General features: G+C 42.3%; 1 protein-coding gene across 2 annotated transcripts in view; it reads right to left on the bottom strand.

Annotated features, from left to right (window-relative positions):
• The window catches only part of peak1 (pseudopodium-enriched atypical kinase 1), a 267,608-nt gene that overhangs the window by 100,951 nt on the left and 143,686 nt on the right, over positions 1-22,971 (bottom strand). For both annotated transcript variants that reach the window (XM_031802148.1, XM_020456793.2), the window contains one exon: positions 19,058-19,140. The gene's annotated coding sequence lies outside the window, so the exon portion shown is untranslated. The remainder of the gene's footprint in view (positions 1-19,057; positions 19,141-22,971) is intronic.

Genomic DNA, 22,971 nt, shown 5'->3' with positions numbered 1-22,971 from the left:
ATCTCTTCTCGCTCATTCATTCTCCTCCAACTTCTACCATTCATTTAAATCAAGGGATCCTTTCTCCATTTCCCTCCGTCCCCATCTCTCTTTTTCCTCCCTATGTCCTCACTCCTTTTCCCCCCTCCATATCCAATCCCTCTCCCCCCTCTCCTTTACGGCTGGCTGAATCGACATGACAGAGGAATACTCACTCCCTAGGAGATAAAGCATTTGCGCTGTCAGTGGTGGACTGTCTGGACGTCATGTTGCATTTACCAGCCAGTAAATTCCATCCAGAGTCTGTGGCTAGAGATAATGAGGCAGCCCCAGCCCCCCTTTTTTTCCTTCCACCTGAATAAATTGATCCCCGGCTTTGGGAGCTAGTGTTAGCCTCGCCTGGCCACCTCGGTGTGTGTGTGTGTGTGGGGGGGGGAAATCGATAATGGGGTGTGTGTGTTTACATGTGTAAAATGTGTTTAGTAGTCAAAATAAACAATGTTGTGTGTGTGCGGAAGAATGCAAGCAGATTGTGGAATTCAGGAGGAACCAGGCTGGACAAGCCCTCATCCTCATCAATGGGGCCGCCATGGAGATGGTCAATAACTTCAAATTCCTCTGCATACACATCTCAGAGAGACCGTGGTGAAGAAGGCATGACAGCAACTCTTCAGCCTCAGGACGCTGAAGAAATTTGGCCTGTCCCCGAGGTCCCTCAGTGTTCTACAGGAGCACCATCGAGAGCATACTGTCAGGCTGCATCACAGCCTGGTACGGCAACTTCACCGTTGCGGGTGCTTTCGAGGGTGATATGAATAGTTTCTACCCTCAGATCATCATGCTGAATACCCACCAATAGTCAGCTACCTGCCCCCCCCTCAACAGTCACTTACTTTACATACTTTTCCCCCTATGGACATTTTCCCCTCAACAGTCTTTACTCTGCTTCCACCCCATGGACATTTATTAATTCATCACTGCTACAGTTATGATGTATATAGTGCCATTTCTACTTTTTTTTATTTCACTAGTACTGCATATTGAAGCTCGGGGCCTAAGAATTAAACTGTACCCTATAAATCACACCAGCAAACCTGTACATGTGAGTATTAAACACTCCAAATCTGAAAACATGTTTTTTGGGGAATTGTTGGTGATATCGCTAAAAGTTTCATCCTAACATGAAATTTGTGCACAGAGCTCACATTTTACATCAAAGGGTCGGCTCGGGGAACAAAACATCGATATTTTGGGTCCATGGCCAGGAAACTCCCCACACCTTAATCCCATTGAGAACTTGTGGTCAATCCTCAAGAGGCGGGTGGACAAACAAAAACCCACAAATTCTGACAAACTCCAAGCATTGATTATGCAAGAATGGGCAGTCATCAGTCTGTGGCCCAGAAGATAATTGACAGCATGCCAGGGCGGATTGCAGAGGTCTTGAAAAAGAAGGGTCAACACTGCAAATATTGACTCTTTGCATCAACTTCATGTAATTGTCAATAAAAGCCTTTATCACTTTTGAAATTCAGTATTCCATAGTAACATCTGACGAAAATATCTAAAGACACTGAAGCAGCAAACATGGTGAATATTAATATTTGTGTCATTCTCAAAACTTTCGGCCATGACTGTACGTCTGCCCTAAATCCCACCACACACCCCTGTACCACACAACCTGGGCCTAAAATAAAAGTGGCAGGTGTTTTGGAGTTGTTTTTAAGTGTTAGGAGTCTGTTTTTTATTTTTTAACACCAACCTGTCCACCACCACATCCAATGCCTCCCTATCATGGTTTGGCATGTTTGAAGAGGAGATTAAATGCTTAATAGGCATCAATATTCTCATGAGCATCAACCACTTACCCTCTCTCATTGACTACAGGTCTACTGACGCCGCCCTCAGGGTACCACACACTAGCTAGCAAAATGCCACACAACCGCTTTGAGCAAGTAAGTTGGTACATGCCCTTTTCAGATTTAAATTCAACAAATGAGACAGACAATTTGCACAAAGTAAACGGAGCTCAGCTTAGCCTACAGAGTTGTAATGGAGCTCATGAGAGGCTACCTATTGTTACAACACCACCTTTACCCAGACAACTTTTTTCATCCATTCCTCAGGTGAGAGACTTGGTTAATGCCGACACCTATTACTGTGCCACAATAAGGCCCAATCGTAAGAGCTTCAATGATGCCATTATGGAGGGGAAAGCTACAGAAATGTCAGTGTGTGAAATGTCCTGCAGTTAAAGTAATGGCATGTCGCTGGAGGAAAGAAAAGGGATGCATCTTCTGTCCACAAACAGCTCAGGGAAGAACCAGTGTCCAAGTTCAGGCAGAACAAATGTACAGTATATCTGTTCCAGGGCTTGGATTGCAACAATAAAATTGGCGGTGTTGACCATCTCGACCAACTGAGGAGCTATTACAACGTTGGATGCACAGGCAGAAAATGGTGTAAGTATGATATATTGAGGGATGCTCAACATTGTGTGAGGGACCCTGTAGGCGCTGGTCCCTGAAGGCATTCAAAATGTAGCTTGTGGATTCACTATGTGATGGCTACAGTGGCAGGAAGAGGGGAGCTAAGAGTGTGGCACCAGGGGTGTGGACCGAGTTGTTAATAATAATTTTAAAGCAGGCCACTCCCTGCTGAAGTTTGAAGGGCGCAAGAGAGTGAAGCATGGTGGTGGCAGCAACATGCTATGGGGATGCTTCTCAGCGGAAGCGACTTGGAGACTGGCAGGATAGAGTGAACGATAAATAGAGCCAAACGACCTTAGGCTATGGCAAAGATTTACAATCCAACAGGACAATGACCCCAGGCATACAGTCAAAGCAACGCTGAAATGGCTTCAGAACAAGAATATGAAAGTGGTTGAGCTACTCAAGAAATCTGTGGAAAGACCTGAACATTGTTGATTACCGCCGCTCCCCATCTAACTTAACCGAACTTGAGAAAATCTGCCAGGAAGAATGGGAGAAAATCCAGATGTGCAAAAGCTGATACAGACATACCCAAGAAGACTCACAGCTGTAATCGCCACTCAAGGTGCTTCTACAAAGTATTGACTCGGGGGTGTTGAATGCTTAGGATAAATGAGATATTTATGTCATTTCATTTTCAATAAACGTGCAAACATTCCTAAAAAACAATGTTTTCACTTTGCCATTATTGGGTATTGTGTGTAGATGGATGAGAAAGTATATTTCATTCATTTTGAATTCAGGCTGTGACGCGACAAAATGTGGAATAAGTCAAGGGGTATGAATACCATGTTAGAATCCCCTTTGGCAGCGATTACAGCTGTGAGTCTTTCTGGGCAAGTCTCCAAGAGTTTTGCACACCTGGATTGTACAATATTTGCACAAATTCAAGATCTGTGATGTTTTTTTTCTTCCAGTAACCATACTTTCCCTCCCCTAATTGGAGTAAACTAATGAACACCACCACTTAGGCTTCTACTTCCAGCTTATGCACCCTATATACATTTTACAGACACAATCTATTTTACAATAGTTAAATATACCCTCAACCGCTCCCATCTTTTTCTGATGTCCATCCAATGCAAATTAATTACTTAATCATACAATGTGATTTTCTGGATTTTTGTTTTAGATTCCGTCTCTCACAGTTGAAGTGTACCTATGATAAAAATTACAGACCTCTACATGCTTTGTAAGTAGGAAAACCTGCAACATCAGCAGTGCATCAAATACTTGTTCTCCCCACTGTATTTTAACTGTGCTGTTTCCCAAAAGTGCTGAACCTATACACATTTTACATTGGTTATCTTGTTATTAGTCCCACCCTTCAGCTCCATTCAACTCCTCCTATCTATCTCTTAACACCCTCCATATTGGATTTCTATTTGCCATCTATTTTTCAACTGTGCTGTTATGCTTCATAAAAAGTCTGACACATTCCATTCTCAGTTTCTACAGATTGTAGATTAAAGTTACATTTGTTTGCTAAAAGTATTACGATATATTTTTGATCGATTGACTGATTTTTCAAATCACCCAGTACTGCTATCTGCAGCTTTAACTCCAGGTAACAATTATAATCTCCCACCATAATAATAGAGTATTGTATTGCTTGATCAATTATTATATATATTTTCAAATAAGCGTGGGTCAACATTATTTCGACCATATGAGCCATATCGGTTTATGGTCCAATAACATATTTTAAATCACCCATCTACCTTGATCTGTTTTGACAATTTGCAAATTCAGATCAAAATTACTGCAAATTAATATCACCCCTTCTGAATTTCTTTGCCCAAGGAAGAAATATATTCCAGTCCTGTTTCTACACAACTTCATCTAAAATTATTGAATGAGTTTCCTTTTAACAATAGATATTATATCCCTTCTCTTTTAGCCAGGTAAATACTGATTGTCTTTTCGTATCTGCTAAGCACACTGTATACAGATTTTCTATTGTGTAATTGACTGTACGTTTGTTTATCCCATGTGTAACTGTTGTTTTTTTCGCACTGCTTTTCTTTATCTTGGCCAGGTCGCAGTTGTAAATGAGAACTTGTTCTCAACTGGCCTACCTGGTTAAATAAAGGTGAAATTATTATTTTTTAAAGCCATTACAATTATAAACAGTTGGTTGTTGATCATTGCTAGACAGCCATTTTCATATCAAGGTGAATTTGTCTCCCAGTGTCTGTTGGAAAGCAGACAACCCAGTTTTCCTCTAGGATTTTGCCTGTGCTTAGCTCTATTCCGTTTCTTTTTATCCTAAAAATCCCTGGTCCATGACACTGACAAGCATTACCATAACCTGATGCAGCCACCACCATGGTACTCAGTGATGTGTTTGCACCAATATTAACTCTTTGTATTTATTTGCCACATTTTCTTCTGTTTTACAATAGTGCCTTATTGCAAACAGGATGCATGCTTTGGAATATTTGTATTCTGTACAGGCTCCCTTCTTTCACAGTCATTTAGCTTAGTATTGTGGAGGAACTGCAATGTTGTTGATCCATCCTCAGTTTTCTCCTATCACAGCCAGTAAACTCTACCTGTTTTAAAGTCACATTTGGCCACTTGGTGAAATCCCTGAGTGGTATCCTTCCTCTCTGGCAACTGAGTTAGGAAGGATGCCTGTAGTAACTGGGTGTATTGATACACCATCCAAAGTATAATTACTAATTTCACCATACTCAAAAGGATATTCAATGTCTGCTTTGTTTTTATTTTTTTACCCATCTACCAATAGGTGCCCCTTCTTTGCGAGGCATTGGAAAACCTCTGTGGTCTTTGTGGGTGAATCTTTGTTTGAAATTCACTGCTCGACAGAGGGACCTTACAGAATTGTATTTGTCGGTGTACAGAGATGAGGTAGTCACTCAAAACTAATTTAAACACTATTATTGCACACAGAATCCATGCAACTTATTATGTTACTTGTTAAGCATATTTTTACTCCTGAACTTATTTAGGCTTGCCATACCAAAGGGGTTGAAAACTTATTGACTTTTTCATTTTTAAACGATTTGTATACATTCCTAAAAACATAATTACACTGACATTATGGGGAATTGAGTAGACCAGTGACACAACATCTCCATTTAATAGATTTTAAATGCAGGCTGTAACACAACAAAATGTGGAACAAGTCAAGGGGCGTGAATACTTTCTGAAGGCATTGTAGAAGATGCTCATAGGGAAATAAGATATCCTGGCATAGTAGCCATTTTGTGTATGATGAAGGAAGTTCACTGCTGACCAATCTGAGGGGCAGAGATGAAAACACATTGAGTAGTAAATATGGTCACTAAGATGAATTGCAGATTATACTTGTAAATCCAACAGTGAGAACTAGCATCCCCACTCTACGAGCCGTTTCACTGCCAAATAATGCTCCTTCAGTCAATTTTCTGATTCCTTTTACAAAATAATATTAAGAAAAACATCTGTCCAAGAATAAGGTTAACCTCTAATTACAACATGTAATATTTCACACTCTCAATTACATTTATTTTCCAATTATCATCGGGGGGCTGCTGTCCAGGGAATTAAAATGTTAGTACAGCATCAGGGAATGGGTTGTACTAAGAGTAATTGCCATCACAGGAGACATCCAGTCACCAAGCCTCTTTAATAGAGGTTTTAGTTCAAATCATTATGGAAGGTGGAGGTTAAAGGACAGTATATTGGATGAAAACCACTTAAAACAGCATACCAGCATTAGGGACAGCATTGGTACTCGTATAGTACACAGTCCAATATAACTATGTCACCTAATATTTGTGAGATACATTGCATTGGTACAGATACACCATTGTGTAATACCAACAAACAAACAAAGCCAATCACTGTTAGTAGAGTCATAAAATAGGTATTATCAGAGAATTACAGGACAGCAATTGTTGTAGGACAGCAATTTCTTTCCCTAATGAGAGTCTGCTTTAATGCTAAAACAAGCCACTTAAATGACAAAAAGTGAGAGAAATAGGCAAACTAAGAAACAGTGGTTTTGTTCCACATTGAACATTGGTTGACCGCAGACAGAGGGGTGGCTGGATGTACTGAGAACTCCTCAGAGGTCTATAGGGCTGAGATAAAAGTGCCAGGCTTAACTCCTCAATCGATGCATCACAGCACTAAATGTCCCACCATATAATCTTTATTGGCTTGCTGGGCAATAACGCATATTATTGATGATCCACAACACTAAGTGCTGTAATAGATTGTGTCCAGTGTGATGTACTATGGTGAAGGGGCTGACCGTTTCTCACTCGCTCTGTGTGTGTGTGTGTGTGTGTGTGTGTGTGTGTGTGTGTGTGTGTACTACCTACGTGTTGGTCTAATACCACAATCAGCATGTAGCACTGCTGCTTGTCTTACAAAATACATTTTCGTTTTTATTCACTGTGTGGACACTTTGGAGCAGGAACACTGAAGGTTCCTCAGATGTGTTCCCAGAGGGTGCTTATTCACACTGGATTTTCTCTAAACAGATTTACAATGCAAGATGCTGAGGGGATTCGACACAAGGCTTGCTGTGGCAAAAATAAACAGCCAGTAGCTGTTCCAATTTGCAACAGATTTTCATGCAAAGATTCTAAAATCTGCATAAAACAATATGCACATTTTCCAACCAGAGATTTGTTTCCATCAAACTGACATTATGTGGATAATAGCCTGTGCGTGATGACTTAATGCACATAAAAATGACTGACAGTTAAATTCCAATGTACCGAATGAAAAACACAAGTTAAATGCATTTCCATCTCATTTTCAATTCTACTGATGGTTTTGTCACAAAAACCATTGGTTACTTAGCAGATGTTCCCACTCTTGAAACATGCTCTCTAGCCAACAGCTCGCAGATACAGTGGGGGGTAGGCAACCTACATTACGAGATGATTATGGAGAAGAGCGATATTATTATTAATTTGTCAAACAGCAGCCAAGCATCCATCATGGAAAAGAGTATCCAGCTCATCACCTTGCACATTCACCACCCTGTGAAGTTCATAACTCATTTCATAACTTATTTCATACATTCTACCGACACAAAAAGATCCAACTATGTCGAGCAAACAAATTGTCTGTCGGCATTTTAAAAAATTGTACCGGAATTTCATGTTTCCACTAGCTTGGTCGTGCCTTTTTGTCATGCGTCGGGTAATTCATCCACATGAAATGGTTGGATGGAGACGTGCTTAGATACACAGAATCACTCATATTTCTGTTGTTTCCTTTTGTTTGTCATCCATCCATCTATCCAATACAAATAAGTAAATAAACACTCCTACAACGTTCAGTAACATTCCAACGTAGTCCCAAATGTTCTGAAAACGTTACATTTTAACTTTCTTCAAATGTTCCCACTAAAGTACAAGCAATTTGCGGTAACAAATTGGTTTTTGGGTACGGTCCGTACCCCTGGAAGGGTTAATGAGCCTCCTAGGCCTGTGTTCCCCCCCTCTCCCCCTGGCCTCTCTGCCACTCAATGAGAAACAGAACAGCCCTGCATTCTTCAAATTCTGGGGCATTTTGTCTTGCCGAGAGCGAGAGAGAGAAGGAAAGAAAGTGCATTCCAGGGCTTGTGCTGTTGCGGAAGGTCTGGGAGTTATACCATGGGAAAGACTCCGCAGAGTCCCAGGGGGAAGATGCATGCTGCCCCGGGGGCACCCACCAACCGGCAGCCAGAGAGCAGACAGAGAACAGGCAGCACTGAGAGATGTGTGGGCGTAGTACACTCAGACCAACACATGCACACACAAGCTTACACACACACAGATGAACACACACCCACACACACACACACACACACATTTTTGTTAACAGACACTTAAATACTTCAACAGAAAATAAGAAACATCAGTACCAAGAACAAGTAGGGAAAAAAATGACTGAAATATTCAGACAAATTTCTTCAAGTTCAGTCCTCATGACTCACTCAAAACACCTTTCCCTTTCATTTCTTAATCCACTGAGCACAACTACAACATATAAACCAGGGGAGACAACCCCCAAACCACCCAGTGTTTTCAGAACGCATAAAAACATCTACATATTATTAGTCTCCAAGAACTTTGAGTTTCATGCACAATGAAGGGCAAGACCTCCACATGAACTGTCTTTCTTAACCAGCGCTGAATACCTCTCCAATAGCAACAGATGTCAACAGAGGCTTTCAGTGACTCTAGTTGTGTCCTTAAGATGACACCCTGAGAGATCTTCACTGACGCCAGGCTTCAATCTTCAGAACCAAGGACAAAAAGCACAAGTGTGTGTGTATGTATATGTGCACGTGTATGTACTTACTGGTGTTTGTGTGAACTTGTGAGAGACAAAGTTATTGTCGGAATGCCAAAAGCATATGGGACATGAACAAAAGTTTCTGCTGAGGCGCACATTGAAAATGCTAAAATAGTCGATATTTACTTTTCCTTTGCAAACAAAATGATTCATGAATAGAAAGATCAGACAACCGCATAGAGGTATACAGTGCATTCGGAAAGTATTCAGACCCCTCGACTTTTTCCAAATTTTTTAACGCTGCAGCCTTATTCTAAAATGTATTAAATAAAACATTTTCTCATGGGGCGGTAATAATTTAGGCAGGTTACCTTCGCTTCCTTGGGCACAGGGACTATGGTGGTCTGCTTGAAAGATGTATGTATTAGACTCGGTCAGGGAGAGGTTGAAAATGTCAGTGAAGACACTTGACAGTTGGTCCGCGCATACTTTGAGTACACATCCTGGTAATCCGTCTGTCCCGGTGGCTTTGTGAATGTTGACCTGTTTAAAGGTTTTGTTCACATCGGCTACCGAGAGCATTATCACACAGTCATCCAGAACAGCTGGTGCTCTTGTGCATGCTTCAGTGTTGCTTGCCTAAAAGCAAGCATAAAAGGCATTTAACTCATCTGGTAGGCTACCGTCACTGGGAAGCTCACGTCTGAGTTTCCCTTTGTAGTCCGTAATAGTTTTCAAGCCCTGCCACATCCAACGAGCTTCAGAGTCGGTGTAGTAGGATTCAATCTTAATCCTGTATTGACGCTTTGCTTTTTTGATGGTTAGTCTGAGGGCAAAGCAGGATTTTTTTTTAGCAGCGTCCGGATTAGTGTCCCGATCCTTGAAAGCGGCAGATCTAGCCTTTAGCTCGATGCGGATGTTGCCTGTAATCCATGACTTCGGGTTGGGATATGTACATACAGTCACTGTGGGGACTGATGAAGCCGATGACTAAGGTGGTGTACTCCTCAATGCCATTGGATGAATCACGGAACATATTCCAGTTTGTGCTAGCAAAACAGTCCTGTGGTGTAGCATCCGCGTCATCTGACCACTTCCGTATTGAGCGAGTCACTGGTACTTCCTGCTTTAGTTTCTGCTTGTAAGCAGGAATCAGGGGGACAGAATTATTGTCAGATTTGCCAAATGGAGGGCGGGGGAGAGCTTTGTATGCATCGCTGTGTGTGGAGTAAAGGTGGTCTAGGATTTTTTTTCTCTGGTTGCACATGTGACATGCTGGTAAAAATTTGGAAAAACAGATGAACCCCCCTTGGGTTGTGCCGTGGCGGAGATCTTTGTGGGCTATACTCGGACTTGTCTCAGGATGGTAAGTTGGTGGTTGAAGTTATCCCTCTAGTGGTGTGGGGGCTGTGCTTTGGCAAAGTGGGTGGGGTTATATCATTCCTGTTTGGCCCTGTCCGGGGGTGTCATCGGATGGGGCCACAGTGTCTCCTGACCCCTCCTGTCTCAGCCTCCAGTATTTATGCTGCAGTAGTTTGTGTCGGGGGGCTAGGGTCAGTTTGTTATATCTGGAGTACTTCTCCTGTCCTATTCGGTGTCCTGTGAATTTAAGTATGCTCTCTCTAATTCTCTCTCGGAGGACCTGAGCCCTAGGACCATGCCTCAGGACTACCTGACATGATGACTCCTTGCTGTCCCCAGTCCACCTGGCCGTGCTGCTGCTCCAGTTTCAACTGTTCTGCCTGTGATTATTATTATTTGACCATGCTGGTCATTTATGAACATTTGAACATCTTGGCCATGTTCTGTTATAATCTCCACCCGGCACATCCAGAAGAGGACTGGCCACCCCACATAGCCTGGTTCCTCTCTAGGTTTTGGCCTTTCTTGTGAGTTTTTCCTAGCCACTGTGCTTCTACACCTGCATTGCTTGCTGTTTGGGGTTTTAGGCTGAGTTTCTGTACAGCACTTTGAGATATCAGCTGATGTCCAAAGGGCTATATAAATAAATGTGATTTTCCTGCATTAAAGTCCCACTAGGAGCACCGCTTCTGGGTGAGTATTTTCTTCTTTGCTTATGGCCTTATAGAGTTGGTTGAGAGTTGTCTTAGTGCCAGCTTCGTTCTGTGGTGGTAAATAGACGACTACGAATTATATAGATGAGAACTCTTGGTGGATAGTGTGGTCTACAGCTTATCATAAGGTACAGGCGAGCAATACCTCGAGACTTTTAAAATATTAGACATTGCACACCAGCTGTTATTGACAAATAGACACACATACCCCACCCCTCGTAGGTAGTGTCTGTTCTGCCGGTGCATGGAAAATCCCGCTAGCTCTATATTGTCCGTATCATCGTTCAGCCACGTCTCGGTAAAACATAAGATGTTACAGTTTTTAATGTCCCGTTGGTAGGATAATCTTAAAACGTAGGTCATCAACTTTATTTTCCAACGGTTGCACGTCAGCAAGAAGAATGGATGGCAGTGGGAGTTTACTCACTCGCCTCCGGATTCTCAGAAGGTTGCCCAATCTGCAGCCCCTTTTCCTGCGTCTTTCTTCACGCAAAAGGCGGGGATCTGGGCCTGTTCCAGTGAAAGCAGGAAAGTCTTCTCGTCGGACTCGTTAAAGGAAAAAGTTTCTCAATGTCCGCGGTGAGTAATCGCTGTTCTGATGTCTAGAAGTTATTTACGGTCGTAAGAGACGGTAGCAGCAACATTATGTACACAGTTAAATTAAATATCTATTGTATGTATTGCCCAATATGTTACAATATTTTTTGACAAATAATTTGACCAAATTGTTAGATGGTGTCAATATATTTAATTTTAATTAATTTTGCAGTAGAAAGTAATTTTAAAAAGTCACCCCAGACCCCGAAATCGCAGGGAGTTTGAAAGAAGAGAGAACGTACAGTGGCTATTGGCTATAGAAGTCATTTAATCCGACCCATAACCATTCAATCCTCGTGAAGAGAAAAGAAAGCGATCTACATGTTATTCTAGTCAATTATTTAAGCATGTCATTACAATAATGAAGGTATGGACAACAAAACAGATTTCATTTAACTGTTGAGCGAGAGGAAGGAATGAAGCAACAATAGAGATTTGACGAAATACACCAAACATGGGGAAATATTATGAAAAGGTAACGCACTTCAGCAAACTAATTCTAAAAATGTAAAATAGGCCCTATTTTTCAAAATTAAAACCAGATTCGCTAGCCTAGATTTGTACGTTTGTAGGCCACATGTCCTGCAACAGCATCGTGTGTTCTCTCCCAGCATCATGGTTTGAAAGAGGTGTGTAATATCAGTCTATATAGGCCTAATACAGTATATTATAATGCAGTACAGAAATAGTCCACACAAAAAGACAACTGGAGCTTGTTTAATTTATTTACCAAAGAGAGAATAGATATTTTATGATTTTCTGTTGTGTGTAATATATGGGAAAGCCTATAGTATGTATTGGATAACAGGACAATCGTTGGTCCATTTTTTTGGGGCTTGGGCTCATAAAATGTATTTTAATGTAGGGCTCTCATCTGGCTCAATTGTCATACAGTATCAATCAAAGCTCGAATCTAGACATATTTAAATGTTCTGCCGTCGGGCCCTGCTCCTTTTTCCCCCCCACGCGCTATTAGGACCACATCAGACTGATGAGTTGCGAGTTGGGCCATGGGGTGGGGGCCTTTTGAAGAGTTGGTCCTGGGGGGGTGTTTGAACCAAATGGTTGTCCGACTCCGCAGTATTTCATTTGAGCTTTAAAAAGGTCTGCATGGTCAGCCCGACATCTGAAGTGGCTGTACAGCATGTATGGTGATAAGGCCTTTGCAGAAGTCAGGGCATTCATACTTTTTGCACTTCTCAGAGCAGAACTATTGAGTAGAGCTGTTGTGAAGGAAGTTGTCCAGGGAGAATGTGTTTATATAGGACTAGGGCTGTAGCGGTCATGAAAATCTGTCAGACAGTTACTGTATTGCAAAAGACTGCCGGTACAATCAACCACAAATCCACTATTTATTTTAGTCAGGTCTAAAGAAACATCATGATAAGAAGAAAATGTTTTTCAGGTGAACAGAATATGAGTTGGTCTACTGTATGTTATCTGGCTAGGTCCATGGCATAGGCTATAGGGTTGTTCATTTAGCTGACAAGATACAGTATGCTTATACAGTTGAAGTGGGAAGTTTACATACACCTTAGCCAACTACATTTAAACTCTGTTTTTCAATTCCTGGCATTTAATCCTAGAAAAAAAATCTGTTTTAGGTCAGTTAGGATCACCACTTTATTTTAAGGATGTGAAATGTCAGAATAATAGTAGAGAATTATTTATTTCAGCTTTTATTTCTTTCATCACATTCCCAGTGGGTCAGAAGTTTACATATACTCAATTAGTATTTGGTAGCATTGCCTTTAAATTGTTTAACTTGGGTCAAATGTTTCGGGTAGCCTTCCACAAGCTTCCCACAATAAGTTGGGTGAATTTTGGCCCATTCTTCCTGACAGAGCTGGTGTAACTGAGTCAGGTTTGTCGGCCTCCTTACTCTCACACGATTTTTCAGTTCTACCAACACATTTTCTACAGGATTGAAGGCAGGGCTTTGTGATGGCCACTCCAATACCTTGACATTGTTGTCCTTAAGCCATTTTGCCACAACTTTGGAAGTATGCTTGGGGTCATTGTCCATTTGGAAGACTTTTGTGACCAAGCTTTAACTTCCAGACTGATGTCTTGAGATGTTGCTTCAATATAACCAAATAATTTTCCTGTCTCATGATGCCATCTATTGTGTGAAGTGCACCAGTCCCTCCTGCAGCAAAGCACCCCCACAACATGATGCTGCCACCCCTGTGCTTCACGGTTGGGATGGTGTTCTTTGGCTTCAAATCCTCCCCCCTTTCTCCGCCAAACATAATGATGGTCATTATGGCCAAACAGTTCTATTTTGTTTCATCAGACCAGAGGACATTTCTCCAAAAAGTATGGTCTTTGTCCCCATGTGCAGTTGCAAACCATAGTCTGGCTTTTTTCTGGCAGTTTTGGAGCAGTGGCTTCTTCCTTGCTGAGCGGTCTTTCAGGTTGTCAATATAGGAATCGTTTTACTGTGGATATAGATACTTTTGTACCGGTTTCCTCCAGCATCTTCACAAGGTCCTTTGCTGTTGTTCTGGGATTGATTTCCACTTTTTGCACCAAAGTAAGTTCATCTCTAGGAGACAACACGTCTCCATCCTGAGCGGTATGACAGCTGTGTGGTCTCATGGTGTTTATACCTGCGTACTATTGTTTGTACAGATGAACGTGGTACCTTCAGGTGTTTGACAAATGCTCCCAAGGATGAACCAGACTTGTGGAGGTCTACAATGTTTTTTCTGAGGTCTTGGCTGATTTCTTTAGATTTTCCCATGATGTCAAGCAAAGAGGCACTGAGTTTGAAAGTAGGCCTTGAAATACATCCACAGGTACACCTCCAGTTGACTCAAATGATGTCATTTAGCCCATCAGAAGCTTATAAAGCCATGACATAATTTTCTGGAATTTTCCAAGCTGTTTAAAGGCAGTCAACTTAGTGTATGTAAACTTCTGACTCACTGGAATTCTGATACAGTGAACTATAAGTGAAATAATCTGTCTGAAACAACTGTTGGAAAAATTACTTGCGTCATGCACAACGTAAATGTCCAAACCCGACTTGCCAGAACTATAGTTTGTTAACAAGAAATGTGTGTAGTGGTTGAAAAACTAGTTATAATGACTCCAACCTAAGTGTATGTAAACTTCCGACTTCAACTCTATCTCTATATATTTTATAGTAAGAAGAATATAATTGAACTGAATAAAATAGAACATATATTTTTCCCATTATACGAGCGAGTGCGCATATGAAGTGTCAAATGTTGAGCGTAAAAGTGATCAGTTTTTTGTCAACTTTAGTTGTGAACGATTCAAACCTTAGAATGTCATTGAAGTCAAATCATACACTGCATTCTGAAAGTATTCAGACCCTTTGACTTTTTCCACATTTTGTTACGTTACAGCCTTATTCTAAAATTGATGATATGAGTAGCTAAGGAATAAATAGAACACTTATTTCACCCAAACTCTGTATGCCATGGGATCTCCAACCTTGTTCCTGCAGCTACCCAGTGCTTCATTTGGGAAACCAAGTGAAATCTAGTCGGGAACATTGATAGTAATATGTTTACGCAACAAAACATATTTCACTAAACTGTTGACAGCCTGTATGCGTGCTCAAGAAAGGAGTAAAGGAGATAGAAACACGAGGTGGCGGGACAGTGGCGATTTGAGCACATCTTGGTGGGGCAAAAGAAAAACATTTGGGGGGATGCATGCCAGCAAAGTCACTACAAAACACAACACTAAACAATACATTAATTGCACTATAACGGTGACAGATGGTGCCCACAAACTGTTAGGGCCTACATAAAGCTGTCCCAACAGCAGAGTCCCAACACCTTACCACTGCTACACTTGGCTATCAGTGGAGCCTTGTCTGGCAGAGAAACAGTTCATTCAGCCTCATTTACTGCCTTTTTTTAAAAGATAGCTGATATGGCTGACTTGCTTAAAACAAATGTGGTTTCTACTGACAATTGAGATGTACAACTATGGCATAAGAGAATGAATGACGAGCAGATAAGAAGAAAGATAGGACGAACGTAGTCAATAACTATTTGTTCAGGACTTTTTAAATGTTTTATTTAATCTATCTTTAACTAGGCAAGTCAGTTAAGACAAATTCTTATTTACAATAACGGCCAAACCCACCCCTAACCTGGACGACGCTGGTCCAATTGTGTGCCGCCCTATTCGACTCTCGATCACGGACGGTTGAAATACAGCCCGGGATTGAACCCGGGTCTGTAGTGACACCTCTAGCACTGCGATGCAGTGCATTAGACAGCTGCACCACTCGGGAGGCCCTTTTGAAATGTACTGCAAAATAATTCTGAACATGGGCCGTTCTTACAGCACACCAAGTCAGAACCGTTGGATAAATAAAGGGAGAATATAAGCAGACAATCAAATCTCTTACAATATTCCATTTTTATATTTCTCTAAAACTGGCTATAGGTTACATGTGCACCACTAAGTCAGAACAGTAGGCTAAATTATGAGGGGAACATTGACTTGCCTAGTTGGACAAAGGTAAAAAAAATAAAGAATAATAAAGTCTGTCATTCTCTGGATTTATGGTGCTTTCAAGAGAAGACTCTGGAAAAAAAGCTAAGTTGAATCATGATGACGCCAGTGATCTTCAGGTCGGAGCTCTAGAAAGAGGCCCAAGTACCCGACTTGCAATTCCTAGTTGGATGGCCGTTCAAAATGTATCTTCCCCAGTCGGAGCTTGTTTTTTCCCCCCCAGAGTTTCAGTTGTCTTGAACTCACTGAAGTCTGAGATTTCCCAGTTTCTAGTTGTTTTGAGCGTGGCAGAAGTCATGCTGATTGACAGCATGGCTAATTTTGAATGTTTATAATTTTAAGCTTGGAAAAGAGACCCTTACATTTGGCCTCTGCATGCCTCCAGGTGCTACACAATTGCATCACACCCTCCAAACATATTTTCGGAGCATAAATTGGCTTTTAGAATGATTCTGTCCCAGAGATTTTTTATGCTTTAGAATGACACTTCTGGTTTTGGTGGGAAATACGGGTTTACCTGGGATAATATGCATTTTTTTCTCGGGATTAACATTTATAGCCTACTCTACGTCAACGCGTACATAAAGTTAACACAGCTCTATGGAATGCAAGGAGAAGAAGAGAATCAAAGACTGACAATGTCATATTGCTGAGTCTAACTTTTACAAAAGGCTCTGGGAAACGAGTCCAGGATCAGAGGGAATTTTAGCTTTAGGTCTAAAAACACTCACTGACGAATAGAGACCAAGGACACGTTTCACAGTGGTGTGCAAAAAGCGTCATTTCTAACCTTGAGCCTAACTAAGTATGTGCTATATTTTCTCCCAGAACTTGACATTCAAAATGTCAAGTTTTCACTACCGATTCGAGGCCGGGCCCTTAATGCCAGCGTCAATTTGTCCACTTGTTTCAATTGCCCATCCTCTCCATTTTCTCTAAATCGGGGATGAGCTCAAACGTGTGACTTTCTGTAGCCTTGGGGCATCATCAGTGCCTAACTGTATTCCTATATGAGGAAGGAGCATGGGTGAGTGAGTGAAAGAGAGTCTTCACCCTCTTTTACATCTCTCTGGGGAGAGCAACAGACTGAGGGCAGAGATCAGAGGATCAATGCATGATTGCAGGCTGAGGTTACTCCAATGCCATGGCTGAAGTGTGTGTATGTGTGTGAGAGAAGGGGGCGGCGGGGAATGATTCAATTTCACGATAGGAGTTATGTTTAAATGGCAGGATGGAGAGCAAGTAGTCAGTAACAACTCAAATAAGGCATGAGAGGCAGAGAGGAGCCGAGATGGGTGAAATTTTGCTCTTTCCCGTGGCACTGCCGAGACCCATACTGATGAGGATAATGGGAAAATGGGTGACCGTTCTTTTCAGTACAGACCCAAAGTTATTTCAGTAATGACTTACCCACGTTGGCTATGGCTGCCATAAAGCTACGCTAAGTCAGGGGACTCCTGGGTATACAGGCTTCTGTTCCAGCCCACACCTGATTCAACTAGTCAAGGACCAGGCATAGCCAATGGGCTTACTCGGGAGGGTGCAAACTTTACAAAATGATAATAAGCAAAGATGTATGCTACATTCTGTGATGTGCCAGTGCAATACTATTATATTAAGCAACAAAAACAGAGGGTTAATCATTGAAATATGATAATATTATGTACACATCCTGTATACAGCAGCGTATTACTTTGACCTGGCAGGCTTCCCATCCTCTGCACATATTATAATCTACGTGTCACAACACATGTATGAAATGTATCCAGAGAGGTATCATTCAAATAATTCACACTCGTCTCAAGACGAGCAGTTTGCTAGCATTAAGGTTTCACGTGTTCATTCCCAGGCTATTAATTCACACTTGGCAGTCTTGAGGAACATGTTTTGGCTGCGGGCAAATTTGGACGTCCAAAATACTATAGCTTCCCTCATATCATCATTGCTGGGGAGGGGAAAAAACAAACATACCCACTTCCTTTACTTCTACATTACAAAGCACTAATAATTCAATAATTGACCCACCTACTTCTAGAGAACAAAGCATCCATGGAGTTGTGAGGTGGATTCCATTTCAATTTCCAAGTCCTTCTAACTCAGGTTGTTGCATTGAAGACTTTGCATTTTCAATGGAAATACACTCTATGCTCTTTGGATTAAGGACATTGGGGAGGAATCACATTGCATCTGGAGGCGAAGTCCAAACAATCCACACAAAGCAGGAACGTTTTGCTCTCCTACCCAGACAAAAAGGGGAGCACACAGTCCCATCCGAGGGAAGTCAGGAAGCTGGCCTAGACACGAGGCCCAGGAGACAAGTCTATGTCTCTGACTGAAGGAGGCACAGCAGAGAGGAGGGCTCACATTCAACCTCCGGTCTCATACCCTCTCAGCTTGCCAGGCTGACTGCAACTCTCTGGTTATGTCAGAGCTCTTGGGTGTGTGTGTGTTTATATGAGAGTGTCTGTTTGGTGTTTATATGAGAGAGGGAATGCATATGTGTAGGATTTCTCTCTGTGTGTGTGCGTGCGTGAGACACTCAACCACCGTCATTCACAAAATACGAAGGGCAGCCATGGGAGAAAGGTATTCAGGGATAATACAGTAACTAAAGGGAAGTTTCCCCACTGGCACAAACAAACAGTAACATCTGTGACAAGAGAAGCAGAGGTACAGAGTGCTGCACAAACACAGCTGAGCAGAAAGCAGCCTTGGCTGCAACACACATGGCTGCTCTTTACAGTCTTCAGCAAACGGGCCCCGAGACATATGGACAAGCACTTCGTTAGCTGTAGGGTATTAAGGAGAAGAGATAAATCACCAAAACAACAAGCATGGTGGCAAACAACTGTAGGAAACTAATGTAAACGCTGGGAATTTCTAGGGTGTGATTTTGTCCTGACCTATTGTAATGGTTGTTTATTTTCTTAAGACACCAAGATTTGTCATCAGAGGTGATTACACTGCTCATTTCCTGAAGGCATAGAGTGCAGGAATATTCTAGTATCGTTCTACTATTCTAAAATATACTGTATCTTGGTTGTCTGCCCACACTTGTACTCCATGTAACACTTCACTATATATCTAATGTAAGGCTAGAGGGAGAGACGCAGACACCCATACACATATTACAGCACAGAGGAAGAGTGAACGGAGGCAACTTACAGTGTAATGAATCACACAGCAGCCATGGACTCCCAGCGGCTCCCAGCAAACGTTGGTCGGACCAACACTTTCACTGCTGGAGTCTGTGAGGGAGCGAGGAAGAGGGACAGGGAATCAAATGGAGAAAGGGAGAAAGAGGGGAAGAGGCAGAGAGAAAGAAGAAAAATAGATATTGCGAGAGATGGGGAGGGAGAGGTAGAGAGAGATAGAAGGGAGGGAGGACAAAGAGAGAGTGGGAAAGAGAGCGGGAGAGATCTATTGTTATTTGCTTGCTTGAGATCATAACCATGTCACTCATTCAGACACACAGGGTGAGTGAACACAGATCAGAATACAGATTACATTATACAGCTCCTACATGTATGCACACACCAGTGCCAAAGGTGTCGCCAGAAATGTTCGATCTGGTTCAATTCCGGGCTCTGGATGGGCCACACAAGGACATTCAGAGAAGCCACTCCCGTGTTGTCTTGGCAGTGTGCTTAGGGTCGTTGTCCTGTTGGAAGGAGAACCTTCGCCCCAGTCTGAGGTCCTGAGTGCTCTGGAGCAGGTTTTCATCAAGGCTTTCTCTGTAAGTCGGGGCTCCCGAGTGGCACAACGGTCTAAGGCACTGCATCGCACTACGGACCCTAGTTTGATCCCGGGCTGTATCACAACCGGCCGTGATCGGGAGTCCCATAGGGCGGCACACAATTGGCCCAGCGCCGTCTGGGTTAAGGGATGGTTTGGCCAGGGGGGCTTTACTTGGTTCATCATGCTCTTGCGACTCCTTGTGGCGGTCCGGGCACCTGCAGGCTGACCTCGGTAGTCAGGTGAAAGGGGTTTCCTCCGACACATTGATGCGGCTGGCTTCCAGGTTAAGCGGGAGGGTGTTAGAAGCAATTTTGGCAGGTCATGTTTTGGAGGGCGCATGCCGAGCCATTTGGGGAGTTGCAGCGATGAGACAAGATCGAAATAGTCTTTCCCTAAATCCTGACTAGTCTCCCAGTCCCAGCAGTTGAAAGACATCACTAGAGGATAATGCTGCCACCACCACGTTTGACCATAGGGATGGTGCCAAGTTTCCTCTAGACGTGACGCTTGGCATTCAGGCGAAAGAGTTCAATCATGGTTTCTCATGGTCTGAGAGTCCTTTAGGTGCCTTTTGACAAACTCCAAGCAGGCTGTCATGTGCCTTTTATTGAGGAGTGGTTTCCTTCTTGCCACTCTACCATGAAGGCCTGATTGGTGGAGTGCTGCAGAGATGGTTGTCCTTCTGGAGGGTTCTCCCATCTCCACAGAGAAACTCCAAAGCTCTGTCAGACTGACCATTGGGTTCTTGATCACCTCCCTAACTAAGGCCCTTCTCCCCCGATTGCTCAGTTTGGACAGGCAGCCAGCTCTAGGAAGAGTCTTGGTGGTTCCAAACTTCTTCCATTTAAGAATGATGGAGGCCACTGTGTTCTTGGACATTCAATGCTGCAGAAATGTTTTGGTACCCTTCCCCAGATCTGTGCCTCGACACAATCCTGTCTCGGAGCTCTACGGAAAATTCCTTCAACCTCATGGCTTGGTTTTTGCTCTGACATGCACTGTCAACTGTGGGACCTTATATAGACAGGTGTGTGCCTTTCCAAATCATGTCCAATAAATTGAATTTACCACAGGTGGACTCCAATCAAGTTGTAGAAACATCAAAGATTTTCAATGGAAACAGGATGCAGCGAAGCTCAATTTCGAGTCTCATTGCAAAGGGTGTGAATACTTTTGTAAATAAGGTATCTGTTTTATCATTGTCATTGAGGTATTGTGTGCAGATTGATGAGGATTTTTTTATAAATGTAATCAATTTTAGAATAAGGCTGTAACGTAACAAAATGTGGAAAAAGTCAAGGGGTCTGAATACTTTCATATATACAGTGCCTTGCGAAAGTATTCGGCCCCCTTGAACTTTGCGACCTTTTGCCACATTTCAGGCTTCAAACATAAAGATAAAACTGTATTTTTTGTGAAGAATCAACAACAAGTGGGACACAATCATGAAGTGGAACGACATTTATTGGATATTTCAAACTTTTTTAACAAATCAAAAACTGAAAAATGGGCGTGCAAAATTATTCAGCCCCCTTAAGTTACTTTGTAGCGCCACCTTTTGCTGCGATTACAGCTGTAAATCGCTTGGGGTATGTCTCTATCAGTTTTGCACATCGAGAGACTGACATTTTTTCCCATTCCTCCTTGCAAAACAGCTCGAGCTCAGTGAGGTTGGATGGAGAGCATTTGTGAACAGCAGTTTTCAGTTCTTTCCACAGATTCTCGATTGGATTCAGGTCTGGACTTTGACTTGGCCATTCTAACACCTGGATATGTTTATTTTTTAACCATTCCATTGTAGATTTTGCTTTATGTTTTGGATCATTGTCTTGTTGGAAGACAAATCTCCGTCCCAGTCTCGGGTCTTTTGCAGACTCCATCAGGTTTTCTTCCAGAATGGTCCTGTATTTGGCTCCATCCATCTTCCCATCAATTTTAACCATCTTCGCTGTCCCTGCTGAAGAAAAGCAGGCCCAAACCATGATGCTGCCACCACCATGTTTGACAGTGGGGATAGTGTGTTCAGGGTGATGAGCTGTGTTGCTTTTACGCCAAACATAACGTTTTGCATTGTTGCCAAAAAGTTCAATTTTGGTTTCATCTGACCAGAGCACCTTCTTCCACATGTTTGGTGTGTCTCCCAGGTGGCTTGTGGCAAACTTTAAACAACACTTTTTATGGATATCTTTAAGAAATGGCTTTCTTCTTGCCACTCTTCCATAAAGGCCAGATTTGTGCAATATACGACTGATTGTTGTCCTATGGACAGAGTCTCCCACCTCAGCTGTAGATCTCTGCAGTTCATCCAGAGTGATCATGGGCCTCTTGGCTGCATCTCTGATCAGTCTTCTCCTTGTATGAGCTGAAAGTTTAGAGGGACGGCCAGGTCTTGGTAGATTTGCAGTGGTCTGATACTCCTTCCATTTCAATATTATCGCTTGCACAGTGCTCCTTGGGATGTTTAAAGCTTGGGAAATCTTTTTGTATCCAAATCCGGCTTTAAACTTCTTCACAACAGTATCTCGGACCTGCCTGGTGTGTTCCTTGTTCTTCATGATGCTCTCTGCGCTTTTAACGGATCTCTGAGACTATCACAGTGCAGGTGCATTTATACAGAGACTTGATTACACACAGGTGGATTGTATTTATCATCATTAGTCATTTAGGTCAACATTGGATCATTCAGAGATCCTCACTGAACTTCTGGAGAGAGTTTGCTGCACTGAAAGTAAAGGGGCTGAATAGTTTTGCACGCCCATTTTTTCAGTTTTTGATTTGTTAAAAAAGTTTGAAATATCCAATAAATGTCTTTCCACTTCATGATTGTGTCCCACAAAAAATACAGTTTTATCTTTATGTTTGAAGCCTGAAATGTGGCAAAAGGTCGCAAAGTTCAAGGGGGCCGAATACTTTCGCAAGGCACTGTGTATATATATATATTAGCTTTGGATACGTGGGTGTAATGCACTATAAAGGAAAGAGAAAAGTCCTTTTCAGCGGAGAGTTCTTTCTTTCTCATAAAAGTAGTAGAGTGGGAAGGTTAGGAGCCGTAGGCAGAGCAGCATTAGCATAACATCACCAGTTCGGAATTGTGTGTGTGTGTGTCCTTGCAGGCGTGTGGATGTGTTTAACTATTCTTGTGGGGACCAGAAGTCCCAACAAACAAACATTTGATGAACTGGGGACATTTTGTTAGTCCTCACAAGGTCAAATGCTATTTCTAAGGGGTTTAGGATTAAGGTTAGAATTAGTGTTAGAATTACATTAAGGGTTAGTTTTTGGGTTAAGATTAAGGTTAGGGTTAGAGTACGGGTTATTTCGGTTTGGGATTGGGGGGAAAA

The sequence above is a fragment of the Oncorhynchus kisutch genome, linkage group LG22 (assembly GCF_002021735.2).
Source record: "Oncorhynchus kisutch isolate 150728-3 linkage group LG22, Okis_V2, whole genome shotgun sequence".
Taxonomy (NCBI): Eukaryota; Metazoa; Chordata; class Actinopteri; order Salmoniformes; family Salmonidae; genus Oncorhynchus; species Oncorhynchus kisutch.
The sequence above is the reverse complement of the archived record's forward strand: the minus strand, read 5'-3'. Positions and strand labels throughout refer to the sequence as shown.